At 40.6% G+C, this 17,539-nt stretch overlaps 1 pseudogene; it reads left to right on the top strand.

The window, feature by feature from the left end:
* The first annotated feature begins 390 nt into the window (after positions 1-390).
* Positions 391-1,234, top strand: LOC131503501 (uncharacterized; annotated as a pseudogene).
* The last annotated feature ends 16,305 nt before the right edge of the window (positions 1,235-17,539 follow it).

Raw genomic sequence — 17,539 nt, 5'->3', positions numbered from 1 at the left:
AGAACCCTAAGCAAGGCAGAGTATATCGGTGTTCTTTGAAAGGGTAGAGTAGTTATTTCAATTTGGCTTTCAGTGTGTTGCATGACAAGGCACTTAATTAGCTAAAACCCTCTTAGAGTCATGTTTGATTGCAAGTTGTGTGTACTCTCCACCGCTAAGTGTCATTTCATGTTAGATGGAATGAATGGAGGCTGAAGCACCCGTGCATTCACCTCTAGGACAACCCTCTTGAACTCGTGAAGAATTATGGGCCTTCTCAGGTAAGATTGCGTGCAGGTCTTTCTCAAGGGCATAATCTTAAACACAGCCAAACCTAAAGCAGCTTTGGGCAGCCCACCGTGATAAGATATGCAGACATTGTGACCTCACAAAGCGCCTGGTCTCCTAGCAACTGCGGTGTAACTCTCACAGCCTGCCTCCTGATTTGGCTTCATGGTAGGAAATTCATTAGGGTCCTGAGGCGGCCGCGAGACCTGGCAAGCGCAGCGGCCCCTAGCGGCCTCACATCCTGAGCAGCATGAAGAGGCGGAGGCGCTGGCCCAGGGCGGCCTTGGCCCCAGCCGCCGTGGGAGGAGCCTTTAGCGCTGCAGGAGGGGCCATGCGGAGGCAGCAGCCCCCGAGGCCCGCCTCCAGACGCGCCCGCCAGCTGCCAGGCGGAGGCGCCACGGAGCCCGGACGGTGGCGGTAGGCCAGAGGAAGGTGCCGCCCCCGCCGCCACCGTCCCGGGAGGACAGCAGCCCCCATAAGCACGCGGCACCCGGGCCGTGCTCCAGGGGCCGCACCCTGGAGGAGAGTGGAAGGGCGGCCACCCCGACGTTGACCACCTTCCCCACCATCCGCGTAGTAGGCGACGTGTGGGTCGAGAGCAGCCTGCCAGAAGCACTACGTCAGGCGCGCCAAGTCCTGGGAGTGAACCTGGAACCCGTGGTGAGACTCCGCCTCTTCCCAGTGCCTGGGCGGGAGATGCGGGCCACCGCCGCGCGACTTCTCAGCCCCGGGACGCGTTGTGCCTGGAGGGATGAACTAGGGACAGCCGGGACCGCGTCCCCTAGTGCACTTTATAGGAGAAGAAGCACCAGACGGTCCAGGCCAGCGCCCCCGGGATGCGGCGCCACCTTCTGGGACTCCGGGGCAGCTGTGCCCTCTGCTGCCTCCCAGCACCAGGTCTGCGGAGGGAGGAGACCCCTGGAACGCAAGGGAGGTCCCCTTTCTTCCTAACCCCAGATGGAGATGTCTCCAGGAGTGTAGGGGCAGATCCATGTTCTCTCTCTTTCCCTCATTGGTCTGAAGTCTTCAGAAGAAGCTATTCCACCCCCACCCACTCCAAAGGAAGTTGGTTCCATGCTTGTGTAATAAAGCTAGAATTTCCTTGCTGTTCACCCACCTCTGGCTCCTCCCGCCTCATTTTCTTTCTTTCTCTCCTTTTTTGACTGCCACTCTTTCTGGACGAAAGATCGAATATGTGTGGAAAGTTGTTGCAATAGTTGGTATTCTCAATACCAATGGCAATAGTGGGTATTCTGAGTCCCACACCTTTCCGAGTTAACTGGATTCCAACGCTTTGACCAAGGATATTTTCGAAGAATTTCTAAGAAATTCAAGCGTATCACTGTTAATAATGTAAGGATTTGTATGGCTTTGAATGTCATGTGCTCGGTGATTACTAACCAAAAGATTCAAAGTTCAACTGTGTACACATTCTTAAGACGTTTCTAAAGATTTTATATTGAAATGTAATGTTTATGTTTAGTGAGCTCCTAAAGGAAATGGTAGACACTCGGGAAGTTTTGTTGAGTAAAATTAACTTGGGAAATTCTTTATAAGTGGGTAAAATTGAAAGTGCATTGAGAAACCACACGGTTTCTATTAAAAACCAATGAGTGATTTTCAATAAATAAATAACTAAATGAATAAATAAATGAATAAATAAATAAATAAATAAATAAATAAATAAATAAATAAAAAACTGGTGCTGGTTATGGACATGGATGGAATCCACTCGGAAATGACTTGGCTTTGTACCAATCTCACATACTGATCTGGGAATCTTTCCAGGATAATTTATTTTAAAATGGAAATCACATAGAATAAATGAGTAGGGGTAAGTGTGGTGACTAAAGCTGCATACATAATAGCCGTTGGAATTCTCTGAAGTATTACTGATCTAGAGCGGTGGTACATTTTTTTGGCACCAAATAACTGGTTGAGGTTATCTTTGGGCAAAATAGATTTTCCTCACTTGTTTTTGTCGTTGTTGTTGGATAACAGGAAATATCCACATTACCAAGCATCACTCTTATAAATATCATGGCATTTGGTTAACAGTTTTGCTCCAGGACTTTCCTTTATTATCTTATGTCCATGCACAGTTAGGTTGGCACGTATTGGTCTTTTGCTTGACAATCAAAGACCAGAGGGATCAAACAGGAGAGACACACAGAGTACTTTTCACTTTCATGATCGTGTTTATATCCTGTTGCCAAGCATGGAATTCTGGATTATCCAAGTGACCTCAGTTATTGGTGGCAGCGAGACTTAATGGTTTTTAGTCAGTGGCGCCGCAGCCAGATTTTACTGCGATAAAATCGGAAGGGCCAAGGAGTGAGTTTGTACCACTATTCTTTCAAGTTTAAGTGTTCTGCAATAGAACCATCCATCCCAGGCTGAAACATGACCTATTAAATCTTCAAGATTATGGTTTCTCTCTGCTTGGCAGCTTTTTAGGGCAATAATGAGAGTTGTAATTTTTTTAAATTTTCTATTAATGTTTATTTATTTTTGAGACAGAGAGAGAAAGAGCATGAATGGGGGAGGATCAGAGAGAGAGGGAGACACAGAATCTGAAGCAGGCTCCAGGCTCCGAACTGTCAGCACAGAGCCCGACGTGGGGCTGGAACCCACGGACCGTGAGATCATGACCTGAGCCAAAGTCGGACGATTAACCGACTGAGCCACCCAGGCACCCCGATAGTTGTGATTTTGACTCTTGGGCTTGTAGAGTTCAAATGGCATAGCTTCCTAATATACAGTTTCCAGTAAGCCTCATATTCTTTTTTTCACTACTCAGTGATAATGTGTTGTTACAAATACTGCCACATGAGTAAATAAAAGTGAATAATTATATAAAAGATGCAGAGGGTTAAATTATACTCGTGTCATAGGAAGCTTATATAAATTTTCGTTACTAGCTTCCATTGCCAATGGTATTTGAAATACAGAGGTTTTTCTCCCCCACCCTTCCCAAATTAACTGTTTTAGCTAATTAGCCCCTGAGGAAAAGATACATATTTGTACAACTTCCCTATTGTATGTAATTGTATAATAATTAAAAATGAATCCAATGACCATATTAGAATGTAATTTCAACATATAGCTTATCGAGGTAGCTTTCCAGAGGGTTTTGAAATTAGATGTAGCTGGGAGGATAACTTAGCTCAGCACAACTTTGAAACACAACCATTGACACCATGCAGTTATTTGTACTTAACTGAGAATCTTAGTTTTTCCCTGCTATACCTTCTTATTTTATTGCACTTGAACTTGCATTCATGCTTTGGGTTATCTGGGCTATCTGATTTCGGTTTGGTTCTGAATGTCCATCCTAAATTCAATATGTTGTTTAGCTGGTCCCTTAAAAAATATTGCCATTTCTAGTTTAAAAAATAGGATGTAAAAAAACAAAAGTCTTTGTTTTTGCCAAGTGTTCTTTAGCAAAACCTTGCTGAAGTTTTGTTTTACAACTTATATAATGTGAAGAAATAACTAATAGAGTTGATTCATATATTAATAGGAAAATGAAAGTATTTTATATATCCTTTTGGGCAGACCGTGAAAAGGAACTTGACATGGTGGGCTTTCTGGTGAGGCATTCATTTACTGTCTTCTAAAATGAGCCTGTGGTTAGGTTGTACAGATTTTTGAAATAAATCCCATAGTCTTGATTCATTCTCATACCTTTATATCTCATATGGCACAAGGAGGAGGGAGTTTATGACCTTGCTATGCTTGAGTGCCTATATGTGGTGACTGGCACCTCACATAAGCTTTTGAATTCCTGATATCATTTTTATCCCCCTTCTCCTTGTCACCCAGAAACTTAATTTTCCTTACAGAACCAGTAATGTTATAATTGTGAAGAGCAAGCTTCATTGTTGTTTACTGTCACTGTTGTGCTGTGTGTTTTGTCCAAGTTTGAGGACACAATTGTCCCAGTATAATTTAAACCAGTGGCTGACACATAATGATTTGCTGTGTGGAAGCAATACTACTATTGTTCTGAACACTGTTGAATAAAAATGCATGAAACATATTTAGATACAAAGAAATCTGAGCAATTTTGAACTCATAGTTTTTTGGTGTTCCAAGGATTGCCACGGAGCTCTTAAAATGAGTGTTTTTAGTGCATATATAATTTATATATATATATAATATTTATATTATTTAGTGGGTATATATATTATATAGTGGATATATATATGTGTGTATACACACACACACACACACACACACACACACACACACACACACACATATATATATATATATATATATATATATATATATATATATATATATATATATATATATATATATATAATTTGCTTTATTGGTGTGTTTAAAATATTTTTGGTAGATTGTCATGTCTTATGGGAATTAGAACTCAGTTGTTTGTCATGGAACTGAATTGTGTTCTTGGACAGTTTAATGTGCACTTATGATTAAGATTTACGATTTGCTTGTACTTTTCTTTTTAATGTATTAACTGTAAATACGTGTTAGAGAATATGCAGTGTCTGGCTCTTCTAATGATGTTGGAAAGTTTTTGAAATGTAATCTTATGTTTGCATGTGAATTGCAAAGCAATGTGAGAAATTTTTATTTCTGTTGTTAACATCAACATCCTGGAAGCCTGGAGATATGGTTTTTATGCTATTTTGGGAGTCAACAGTATGTCAATATCAAGTCTGATGATCTAGCGAATCTCTGAGACAATGCTTCATGCCAGAGTCCAAACCATTACCCAGTTTGCCACAATAAAAACTTTAAAACTGCATCAAAGTTCATTTGAGTCCTGACTCCAACCCCCTTCTAGCAGTGATAGAAAGCCTAACACTCACGTATTTTTATATTATAAAAGAACGTAAGTGTGCTGCATAAGAGTAGCAGCAGTGGCGCGCCTGGGTGGCGCAGTCGGTTAAGCGTCCGACTTCAGCCAGGTCACGATCTCGCGGTCCGTGAGTTCGAGCCCCGCGTCAGGCTCTGGGCCGATGGCTCAGAGCCTGGAGCCTGCTTCCGATTCTGTGTCTCCCTCTCTCTCTGCCCCTCCCCCGTTCATGGTCTGTCTCTCTCTGTCCCAAAAATAAATAAAAAACGTTGAAAAAAAATTAAAAAAAAAAAAGAGTAGCAGCAGTAAAGGCTGTCCTAGAGAATAAAGTAAAGCCAGAATTTTCAATAAAGCCTAGCGGGTAGACATAGAGTGCTAGCAAGGGCAGGATTCATAGTATTATGTGCCCTGGGTTTGTCTTTGTGTCTGAGTTCCTATCAATAATTGGAGGCAGCAGCGTCCTAACTGTGGATCACATTGACTGCGGTGGGATGAAAGATTGACCACTGGAAACCATTAGAACTGCACGTAAGTTACAGAAATGCTCTGTGCTTTAGCTTCCTGAAGAATCACATGTGGTTAGTAAAATAAACTATTGGACTACTGAAAGGATTAAAAAAGGATGGTAATGGGTGAACACATAGAAAATGCTTCATAAATGCTATTAATTGGAGGCATGTGGGCTGAAAATATATATATATGCTGAGAGGTACTTGCGAGTTTCACATCCTGAAAATAGAGTGCGGTCTGAGAAAGCCAAAAGACAAATGATGAGAAGGTAATGTAGGAGTGGGTTTAGTTGACGAAAGAAAAGGCAGGAGGTGAGGTAAATTAAGTTGATTCATTAGGTAGTTTTCACTGTTGGAGGTTTTCTAGACTTCCTTAGATATTTAGGGTCTTTTTATCCTTTGTTCTGAAATATATTTAAAACATATTGTTATGTATATTAAACTATCTGAGAATTTATACAAATAATAAGAGTTACCAATCACGAACTTGCCAAATGTCAACACGAAATTTTCATTTTGGGTAAGCTCGGTAATGTTTGCTTTCAATCCGTGTGAGTTTACATGTAGAAAACTAAATTTGAAGCAATATGTGTGAGTTTCGTACTTCCTGTGTTAAAGGAGACAAGTAAGTGCAGTAGTTAGATTTGAAATAGCAGAACGTTGTTACCATAGGGAAAAGAGCGCCTCACAGTTGAAGCATGGACACACTCATCTGTAGATTTGGGTCTAATGACTGTGACTTAGCTCTCATTCCACTCCCACCTGCAGAAGGAATAACAACATATTCTAGGTTGGGGAGCAAGTCAAAGTTACAGTAGCTGAAATTAACAATAAAAGAATTTCCCTAGATGGAATTTATCCGGTGGTAAGAAGATCAAAACGGAGGGTGGCTGCAGATTTTACAAGAGCAATGACTTCTCGTCAGCACTCCCTTGTCTTGGCAATGTCACCTTACACAGAAATTTAGAACATGCGGAACATATCCAGAGCCCAAAAGGAAAGCAGTGCTCAGAACAAGATGGGACAGTATGGCTCCCAAGCAAAAATGAATAAATATTCTAGGGGACTCATAAGTGAACTTCTCTTACTTTGAAAGGTATTCATAGAAATGTTAATGTTGAGATTTTTCCAACTACTGAAAAAAGTTATGTATATGTATATATATATACACACACACACATATATATACACACACACATATATACATATATATACACATATATACACATATGTATATGTACATATACAAATATATACATATATATGCATATATACATATACACATATACATATACACATATGAATATATACATATATACATACACATATACGTATATGTATATATACATATATATATTTCTCTCTTCTAGGATGTTTTAAAGTACATATTCTTTAAATGTTTAGTAGAGACAGTAGGGAAAAAAGGGTGTGATTTAGGGGTCTGCACTCAGATTAAACTAAGATTACTGAAGTATAGTATACATTCAAAAGTACATATATTATTTTTTCATGTTTGTTTATTTTTGAGAGAGACACTGTTTGAGCAGGGGAGGGCCAGATAGGAAGCCACAGGATCGAAACAGGCTCCAGGCTCTGAGCTGTCAGCACAGAACCTGATGTGGGGCTCGAACTCACAAACCGTGAGATCATGACGTGAGCCAAAGTTGGACACTTAACGACTGAGCCACCCAGGCACCCAAAAAGGACATGTATGATTAAAAGTATTCTGAGCACAGCTTGATGAAGTAAAGTTCAATATACTTGTGGAACCTGCACTCAGTAAACAAGGTACCAGTACCCCAAGGGACCACCTGTGCCTCTTTCAGTCACGGTCTATCTCTCCTTTGGGACAGGAATTATTCTGACTTCTTACAGAATATACAACATTTGCTTGTTTTGGGACGATAGAGAAATGGAATTGTGTGTCCTACACCTAGCTTCTTTCACTCAAACTTATGTTAGTGATATTCATGTTATTGTATGTATAGATCCTTTATGCTCATTGGTGTATAGAATTTCATTATATGAATAGTTTACAATATTTCGGCAACTCTTGGTGGACATGTAGGTAGGTTCTGGCTTAGGTTAATTATGAATGAAACTTCATGAATATTATAGGGCACGTTTGGTGAACATGTTTGAGAATAGTATTTATTTATCTAGGAGGGAATTTGCTGGGTCACATGTCATCCAACTTATCAGCTTTGGTAAGATTCCTCCAAACTGTTTCCAAAATGGTTATACCAATTTACATGAACTTCTTTCTATAGTAGTGCCTGCGTAGTGTCTGTGAGCTCTGAATACTTGATAGCCTTGCCAACACTTGCTAATATGGTCTTTTTCATGTTATCTATTCTGGCAGGTGTACAGATTTTTTTTTTTTATTTGAGAAATTTCAATCCAGGTATTGTATACAAATAGTTTAAAAAAAACAACGCACAACATCCAAATTGCAGATCAGGACTTGCAGTAAAAAAAACAAAAGCTTTGTTTCCCCCACGAACACCTCTTCCCCAGAGGCAACACTTACTTTTGTTTTCTTTTTTCTTTTTTTTTAAATCAGCGGTTTTTTTAAACACGCCATTTTGTATGAACAATTTTAGATTTAGAGAAAATTGCACAAAAATACAGTTTCCTCACCCCCACTAATTTCTATAGTACCTTGCACTCACGTGGATACATTAATTATAAGTGGTGGATGAGCCATCATTGATTGGCCCATTATCATTAGACACATTATCATTACTAACAGTTAGGGTTTATTTTGTGTTATATAGATTCATAAGTTTTGAGAAATGTAAAATGGTACGTACCTACTATTGCAGCATCATACAGAATAGTTCCACCACCCTAAAGTGCCCTGTGCTCCACCTATTACCACTTCCTCTCTCCCCCTAAACCCTAATAGCCACTGGTCTTGTTCCTATCTCCGAAGGTGTTTTGTTGTTGCTGCTGTTGTTATTGTTGTTGTTGTTGTTGTTGACGTTTTGTTTTGTTTTGTTTTGTTTTTCCAGAATATTATCAAAGTTGGAAACGTAAAGCTTATGGCTTTTTCGGATTGGATCCCTTCACTTAGTAATCCACATTTAAATTTCCTCCATGACTTTTAAATAGCTCCCTTTCTCCCTCTTTCCTTCCCTCCTCTTCTGTCTCTCTGCCTTCCTTTCATTAAGGGAGCTTATTTTTTAAAACAGCGTTTGGTTTCCAGAAGAAGACTGGAAAGTGCAGAGTTCCCCTGTTCTCCCTCCTACCCCCCAAAACATAGTGTTCCCTATTGTAAACTTCTTGTCTCAGTGTAGCGCATTTGTTACAACGGAGGAGCCAATATGGAAACTATTATTAACGAAAGTCCCAAGTTTACCTTAGCATTCACTGTGGTGTGCAGTTCTGTGAGTTATGACAAATGCACAATGCCATGGTTCAAAGCATTTCACTGTCTTCCAAGTTGTTTCACTGTCGTAAATATTCCCTGTGCTTCATCTATTATTCATCTCTCCCTTCCCCCCTGAGTTCCTGGCAACCACAGGTCTCTTTACTGCCTCCATTATTTGAGACAACACTTTTAACTGTTCCAGGTTTATATTCTTTTCTTAGGTATCTTCATGAATATAAGTAATATAGCATACTGCTGCTTATTGATTTGTCAGTTTTCAGCACCGTCTACTGACTTCCTATGTGAAGATGATGTATACGTCGCTTAAGCCACCTGTCTTCTCTCTCCTCACCTTCCGATATATTCCTGAACTTCTATCTTTATCCTGTTTCAGTCAGGTCGAGCCAGCCGGTGAGTCACTATCAGTATTTTAAAGAGTTACACACGTGATGGGAAATCCCAGAAGCGAAACAAAGGATGGCGAAGCAATCACGAATTAGTATCCTCAGAAAGCTGTTTCCATCCCTAGGGCTAGAGAAACTCAGAACCATACCTAGCAGGAACTGAGAACATCAGAGAAGAGGCTCTTGGAAAGAAGCTGGAATTTGGAGGAGATAAAATCACTGGTAGCAAGTGGAGCGGGAGAGAGAAAAACCTCTGGGCTAATACCTTCCTCCCTTTCTCCCATCAAACACCCATTGGTCAAAACCCTCTGGAAGCCAGTTGGCAAGGAACCAGGAAACACAGTCTGTAGGAGAAGTGCAGGAACTGGATCTGAGGGCAAAAAGACATAATGGATGAAGTTACATATATGGACCAGTTAGGGTTCTCCAGACACTTAGTATCAATAGGAATTGGTTCACAGGATGACGGAGGCTGAGAAGGGCAGAGCCAGGAGATCCAGTAGTTTAGTTCCAGGCAGACTCCAAAAGCCTAAGAATCAGGAGAGCTGATGATGTATGTTCCATTCCAAGTCTGAGTCTGAAGTCAGGAGACCACTATCGCAGCTTGAAGACACTCAGATACACAACAGTGGATTCTCTCTTACTCTGCCTTTTGTTCCATTCAGGTCTTCAATCGATTAGTTGAGGCCACCCAGTGTTTGGCAAGGCAATATGTTTTGCTTAGTCCACAGATATACAGATGTTCATTGTACTAAGAAATGTCCTCACAGACTCACTAGAAATAATGTGTAACCATATATCTGGGTACCCTGTGGCTTAGCCCAGTTAAAACATGAAATTAACCATCACAAGATATAATTTTATGCATGTATGTAATGTATGTATGTATGTATGTATGTATGTGTGTATGTATGTATGTATGTATGTATGCATGCATGTGTGAATGAATATATGTTATTTGAGAGAGAGGGAGAGAGAGAGAGAGAGAGAGAGAGAGAGAGAGAGAGAATATGCGCAAGCAGGATAGGGGCAGAGAGAGAGAATTCTGAGAATTCTGTCAGTGCAGAACCTAATCCGCATCTTAGTCTTATGAACAGTGAGATCATAATCTGAGCCAAAATCAAGAGTTGGATTCTGAACTCACCAAGCCACTCAGGTACCCCACAAGATGCAATTTTAAAATAGAGACCTATTTCTCTTACCTGTACTATCATTTTTCATTCCTTACATTGTAAGATAAATGTCTTCCTCACACTTGCTGCACTTTTTCTCGGTCTCCCATCAGCTTTGGACTTCTGTTTGTCATTGTTGTTAACATTGGTATTATGCTCTGCAATCAAGTCTCTTTAGATTGTTCAAGGTTGATTCTAAAACTTGAAAACTAATAAATGGTTTAAATTATTGGGATTATTAAATAATATGCAAACATCAGAATTACTACCCTTTTCTGGGATCAAGGTGAAATGTGTCCTTTTTCTTTGTATTCCATCAGTGCTTTAAACCACGCCATGTTTCACTTGGCTCATTCAGAGTAAGACCATCTTATGGATATTTTCTGGTTCTCCTTAGTTTTCTAATTGCACTTCTTTGTTTTATTGCACTCTTTCAGTGTTTTCAAAGCATGCCTCTTATGACATCTTCCTGTTAACCTCTTAGAGGTCACTTACTGGAGCCTTCTCTTTTCCTGCCTCATTTAGGTGGTGACTCAGTAGGTCTGCTTCACAGCTTCCTTCCTGTGATTTTCCACTGCTACCGGTCCCCGTTTGTTTCCATGGTTTCATGGTAATATGGCTATCTGGGAAGTTAGGGAGCATTTAAAAGCCTGGACTCTTGAGCCCGACGGCCTGGGGTTAGACTTTACTTGTTCCACTTACCAACTGTGTAAGTTGGATGTTGGATGAGTTCTTTGGCTTCTTTATAACCCTATTTCCTCCTCTAGAAGATAATAATGGTAATTGTATATACTTTATAAGTTTGTTATGTGGTTAATATGTAATAACATGTGAAAATAACCCATAACAGTGTCTGGCACAAAAATAAACACTGTTAATGTTGGCTATTATTAAGTATAATTTTTCTTTATTTTTTTCTCTCCTTGTTTTGCTGGAGTACACCTTCAGATAACTTCCTAATGCAGAATGAATAGAATCAAATGTACTGAGTCTTTGCACGTCTGAAGATATCTTGAGTCCACTCTCAAATTGAATTGATAATTTTGATAGGTGTACAATTCTAGCTTCTGTTTTTATTTCATTTATTTTTAATTTTTAAAGTTTACCTCCAAATTACTTAGCATGTATTGCAACAATGATTTCAGGAGTAGATTCCTCAGTGCCCCTTACCCATTTAGCCCATTCCCCCTCCCACAACCCCCCCAGTGACCCTCAGTTTGTTCTCCATATTTATGAGTCTCTTCTGTTTTGCCCCTCCCTGATTTTATATTATTTTTGTTTCTCTTCCCTTATGTTCATCTCTTCCACTCATAGAATTCTAGCGTCTAATGGCCAGTTGCCCCTTCCATCGATTATCTCCTGATCACAACACAATTGGAGCTACAATATCTGCTCTTTAGAGTGTTTTTGACTCATCATCACTTTCACCTTCTTGTATTTTTCAAAATCATTCAGTACGTCTGGCGTATGCTTAAGGAAAAGGGAATGGAGGTCCACCTTTTGAAGGGCTTAAAAGAGAATTTATGAACATATTTTAGACTGCCAAAGCCTATCAGCTGGTCTCCTATTATTCACTTTCATCCTGCATGAAAAATATCCTCACCCTACCCCAAGAATCCTCCCTCTTAAAGACCCAACCCTTGTAACATCAGCTCAAAGTCCAGGATATTTTTATCTAAATTAGGTCCAGGTGTGAATGAGTCTCCTTGTGTGCACTGGTCCTTGATTACACTTTCAATCTGAAGACCTATGAATGAAGACCTATCAATTAACCATACAGCCAACACGGGCACGTGATAACTAGAAAACACACACACACACACACACACACACACACACACACACACACACACACACAATCACACACACACAAACACACAGAAAAAACAAACAAACCAACAAAACACAAACATTTCTGTTCCAAAAGAAAGGAAGGAGGTTATCATGTGTCACTGGTCCATAACAATTCTGAAGTTCATCTGGCCCAGGTAGGCAGTCCTTTCATTGGGTCTTAAGGCCTGGGAATGATTTTCCATGGCTCTAGCTCCTCCGGGGTTCTGGCTTTCAACCTCCAAGTCATTCTTCCCTTCTCATGAAAGGTAGCCTGTGTCTACAGCCTTATGGTTGTCTCGGCCTACTTACTGGTTGTAGGAGTTTGTGGGTCCAAAGCCTTCTTTCATTTTACTCTCTGGGATTAAGTAAACCCTTCTCTACCATGGACTTTTTCAAACCTTTATAAGGAAAAACACTCCTAAACTTCAAGTTTTATTGTAACAGAGAGAACCCTGTGCCCCACAGTTTAGTCTGCGAGGGTTTGCTATGAGAGAGAACACCGGTATTCTCCAAGACCCTTCTTCATTTAGGACACTTTTCTAGCATCTTTTCCCCAACGTCATCTGCTGAGTGAGGTTGGTAATAATTTCACCTTCAATAAGAGTGACATTATTGATGTTATCTGTGCTAACAAAACATGAAATTGTATTTGAATGGCATTGAGTAAGGGCAAGTAGTATCAGTTAGGGACGTGTTCAGCTGTCACAGAAAGGCTGCCACCAGTGGCATGAACAAAGAGAGTTTTACTCACAAAGAGGCTGTACGCTGTGCCCCATTAAGGCAGCAATGTCATCTGCAGCAGGCTGCATGGAATGGCAGAGCTGCCAATTTCTTTATGACCCACTACAAAATTTTGGAAAAAAAGGTAGCAGCCGTTAATATAATATTACCAATATTTTTACCACTTACCATCTTCAAGATGCATCACATGTGTGAGCATTTCAAGCTCACAGCACATCTGTGCGGGAGAATTTTTGATGTCTTTTGGAGGTCATTCGTTTTCTTCTTACGTCAAAACTTAGCTGTCATATTTCTAGGGCATGTGGCTTCACCAAATCCCCTCCTCGGTTTCCTTTGCTTATCAATGCATCAAGCAAACTCATAGGAATTCTAGAAGTTAATACTTGTGAGTCATGGAGAAACCAGTTCTGCCTTATCAAATCACATTAAATACTCATGCCATTCAGTGTACTCTCAGATGAACCATTGGAAGGTGCTCCTGTATTAGCGATGTATTTCTGTTGGCAAGAACCTTGCCTCGTAGAGGCACTGTAACTTTCATATCTATTAGTAACTGGCAATGAAGTAGAAACCAAGAGTTTTCTTTGTCTTCTTGTTGACACGTTATAATGTATACTAAGTTACCCCGTTTCCTTGTTTAATTTCTTCGCATCATATACCAACTGCAATATCATCACGGAACAATGGTGGCCCCGAATGTAGCATCATCAGCTCTGGAAACTTCAGATATGGCCACGGTAACAGTTAGGGTGGACTCCATCCAGTTCTTGACCACTTGGGCTTGTCTGATTCTCTCCGTTTATCTACCTCCCACCCCACATCCCCACCCCCAGCAGCAGTGAGAATATGGTTAGTCAGTGAATCTCCAGCAGATCCAGATGCAGACTATTTCTCTGGATAATCTTTATGGTTGACTGTGGCCTGGGTAGCAGCACTGGTTCAGACAGAAACACCTGATTTGGGTGCCATCAAGCAGTATCTGTGCCCTCCCTGAGAAATGGAACAGTATGCATTTCAAACACTTCAAGTCTCCACTTCTCCCTGCAGACTTCTGTGTTTTGTTGCTTTCATCCACCTACCAAAGCAACCCCAACTTTATGCTAAAGAGAGTGGGCCTCGTGTGTCCTTTGCAGATTGCAATGCTGTTACTAGTTTGGGTTATCTTAACAAAAACTGGCAAATTATCTAAAAATATAGAATTCTGTGTGAATTTGGAATCCGTACCTGTAGTAAGCCCTCCATGATTCCATTGATTAGGGAGAGATATCAGACCATACTGTAAGAAACCCTGCCTTCGAATGCTACAGCTCTATGGACTTTCAAAGCACTATTTTTCACCTGGTTATCAAAAGTCGTTAAGTCTTTGTGAATATACATTCAGAGCTTTTTTAAGATCTGGATCGTAGTCTCCAATTTTTCATTACCTTCCTAACCCATTTATTCCCAGAGTTCTCCTCATTTTTGAATCTTTCTGTTGGGCCTTTGACCACACCTGTCTAATAAAAAATTTCCTCAAATTGAATATATGAACATTTAAGAGCAGTCACGTGTTCAGCGCCCAAATATTTTATGATTTCCGATAGGAGTTTATTCTGTCTGTGGACGGTGAAGAAACAAATGTCTTTTTTTTTTCTTTTTTCCCCACATAAGTAAGTAGATGTGCAAGGCAGAATGCTAGGTACCTGTCAAGGGTAATAGGACATTCAGGAGTGTAAATAAGATTTCTGTCATCAAAAAAAGGAAAAAAAAAAGATTATTTGATGAATTAAGATAAGCTTAAAAGATTGATGAACTAAGATACGCTAAAAAGCTCTAACTGACACTATGATAAAGCTCATCTTTAAAGCTTGCTTTGTGTACTGATATTACTCCTTTTTTCTTGAAATCTAAAGAAGCTTTTCTCTTTGGCTCTTAATATGAAATGAAAAGACATTTTCCCCTTATATGTTCTTCTGCCGTTTTTAGGCTGAGCTTTTACAAAAGGCTTTTATGTATTCATTGCTTTTTATCTTCATCCTTTGTCCAATACAAGCCTTGAGATTGGGAATGATGTGGACTATTTCTAACCCAAGCTCAGAGGACTTAACTTCTCATAAAACCCCTCAACTGAGGAGGCACTGAAATCATATCATGGAGTTCCTTGTGCAGCCCATGGGCAGGATTCCACTGAAGTAATTGATAGCATCGTGGAGACCCTGTCTCTGGAAGGAACTAACAATAAATAAGGATTTGACCTTATAGGCTGATTTTCCTAGAAATCTACGAATCAAGAGGGACAAAAGTGGAATGATGGGAGAGGGACACTGGAGATGTGCTGAATACACAGGTTCACTTGAAGCCAACTGAGCAGAGGAAGGTTCTGCCCTGGAGGAGCTTGGCTCAGCAGGTGTCAGCTCCCAATTGTTATGGACTTAGTGAAAATACACTCATGAGAGCCTACGTGAAGGATGCCTCCAGAACTCTAAGAGGATTCATTCCTTTCTTATGTCTTTTTTTATGGAAAGTGTCTTGGGGGTGCTTACTTCACCTTTGTGTGTCCACAGTTCTTCTTCCCACTAGTTGTGTTGTCATGAACCTCCTTACATAGCCCTTGCTGCCCTCCTAGACCATGTGTTCCTCATGGGCAGGGCTCACCTTCGCCATCCGTGTGTCGTTACTACAGTGCCAGCCATGTGCAAAGGACCCTGTACATACTGAATGAATGCAATGTGTTTATGGGGTTTCAGTTCCCAATTTTTACAGAAGAACTAGCTGTCTCACTTCAATTTTATGTGTAACAGCAGCAGTCTATACTGGGGATTCTCTCTCACATTCTCTCTTTTCACAAACACCTGCATAATCAACTTTTGATGAACTCTTACCCTTTTGTGATCAGATGAATTGGCTGGAACCTTTGCCATCTCCTACGATCTTATTTGCAACCCAATACCACTTCAATTCCCTATCCTACACTAAATTCTTGCTTAGCAAGAAGCACTATAGTTCAGTGACTAAGAGTGTGGCCCCTGGAGCCAGGCTGCCTGGGATCTAAACTCCTATTTTGCTCTATTTCTAACAGCAGACCTTTGGAAACGTACTTTCTCTTTGTTACTCAGTTTTCTCAGCTGTAAAATCAGGCACAACCTAGTACCTTCACCACAGAGCTCTGAAATGAATTCAGTGAGGTATCAAAGGTAAAACACTTAGAATAATGCATGGAACCCCCTTAACTGCGAGTCAGTAAACACTCGCCTTTATTAGTGATGTAACTACGTTTTTGACAAAGTCGCTGCTTGCTTACTGAAAACCTCCACGTTGGCTATGTTGAATGTACACAACAGGTGAACTATGGAAGGCACCATGTCAGAGTCAGGCTTACTTGGTAGAATGAGGTCCAATTCCCTGATGCTGGTGATTGCAAGAGGATACTCAAGGGCACAGAGAGGCACAGAGAGGCACAAGGCCCTCGGTACAAACCCATACCAAGATGATCAGAAAGCCATAGGAAAACAGAGGGAACAAACTAATTTTACTTTAGTTCCCACCATACACCAGTAGAGTTCTCTGCAATTCACACATGTTCCCCTCTCAAGCAAACATAACAGGACTATGGGAAAGATATTATTATTCCCATTTAACACGCAACTAGACTAATGCTTAGAAAGGTTAAATAACTTGCCAAATATAACATCTATGTGGCAGAGCTAGGATTTGAACCAGCACCGGTCACATCCCACTGCCTCTGCCAAACTTTAGAAACATCTTTGGAAGAAGTGAAATACGTTAATCACAATCATGCGCTGAATAACATAGGACTGGGTACTACAGGCCCAAGCAATCCCAAGGCGGGAAAAATATTAATTTCCGAAGGCTATTTTGCTTACTGTTATATTTCTCAGAGCGCACAGCGTAAGTGTTCGCTCTTTGTGAAATGAGCGAGTTTATGAGGGAATGGATGAAGTGTGAATACCTATGCTCATACGATTACACCGTGTAGTTTGGTTGAGGATCTTGGGACACTCTGCCTTACGTCTTCACTCAGCAGAGTAACGGGAACGTTAGAGCTGTCATAGCAGGTGAAAGAGAAGGTTACTTATCATACCACTTGTCCGAAATTACTCGTAGGCCAGTTTAAAAAGCAGCACACAAACATAAGACAGTGAGAGAGAGCCAGGAAAGCTCAGAGAGAGTGAGAGAGAGAATCCCAAGCAGGTTCTACACTGTCCGCACAAAGCCTGTTGCAGAACTGGAGCTTGCAAACCATGAGATCATGACCTGAGTCGAAAGCAATACAGTCACATGCCTAACTGACTGAGCCATCCAGGTGCTCTCACCTTTGTTAAGATTGAAATTCCCAGGTTTTTACGTAGATAAATGACAGATCTTACAAACAACAACAAAACATATTAGAAGGATGGTTCAAA

The sequence above is a fragment of the Neofelis nebulosa genome, chromosome Y (genome assembly GCF_028018385.1).
Source record: "Neofelis nebulosa isolate mNeoNeb1 chromosome Y, mNeoNeb1.pri, whole genome shotgun sequence".
In the NCBI taxonomy this organism is placed as follows: Eukaryota; Metazoa; Chordata; class Mammalia; order Carnivora; family Felidae; genus Neofelis; species Neofelis nebulosa.
This window is presented reverse-complemented; position numbering and strand designations above follow the sequence as displayed.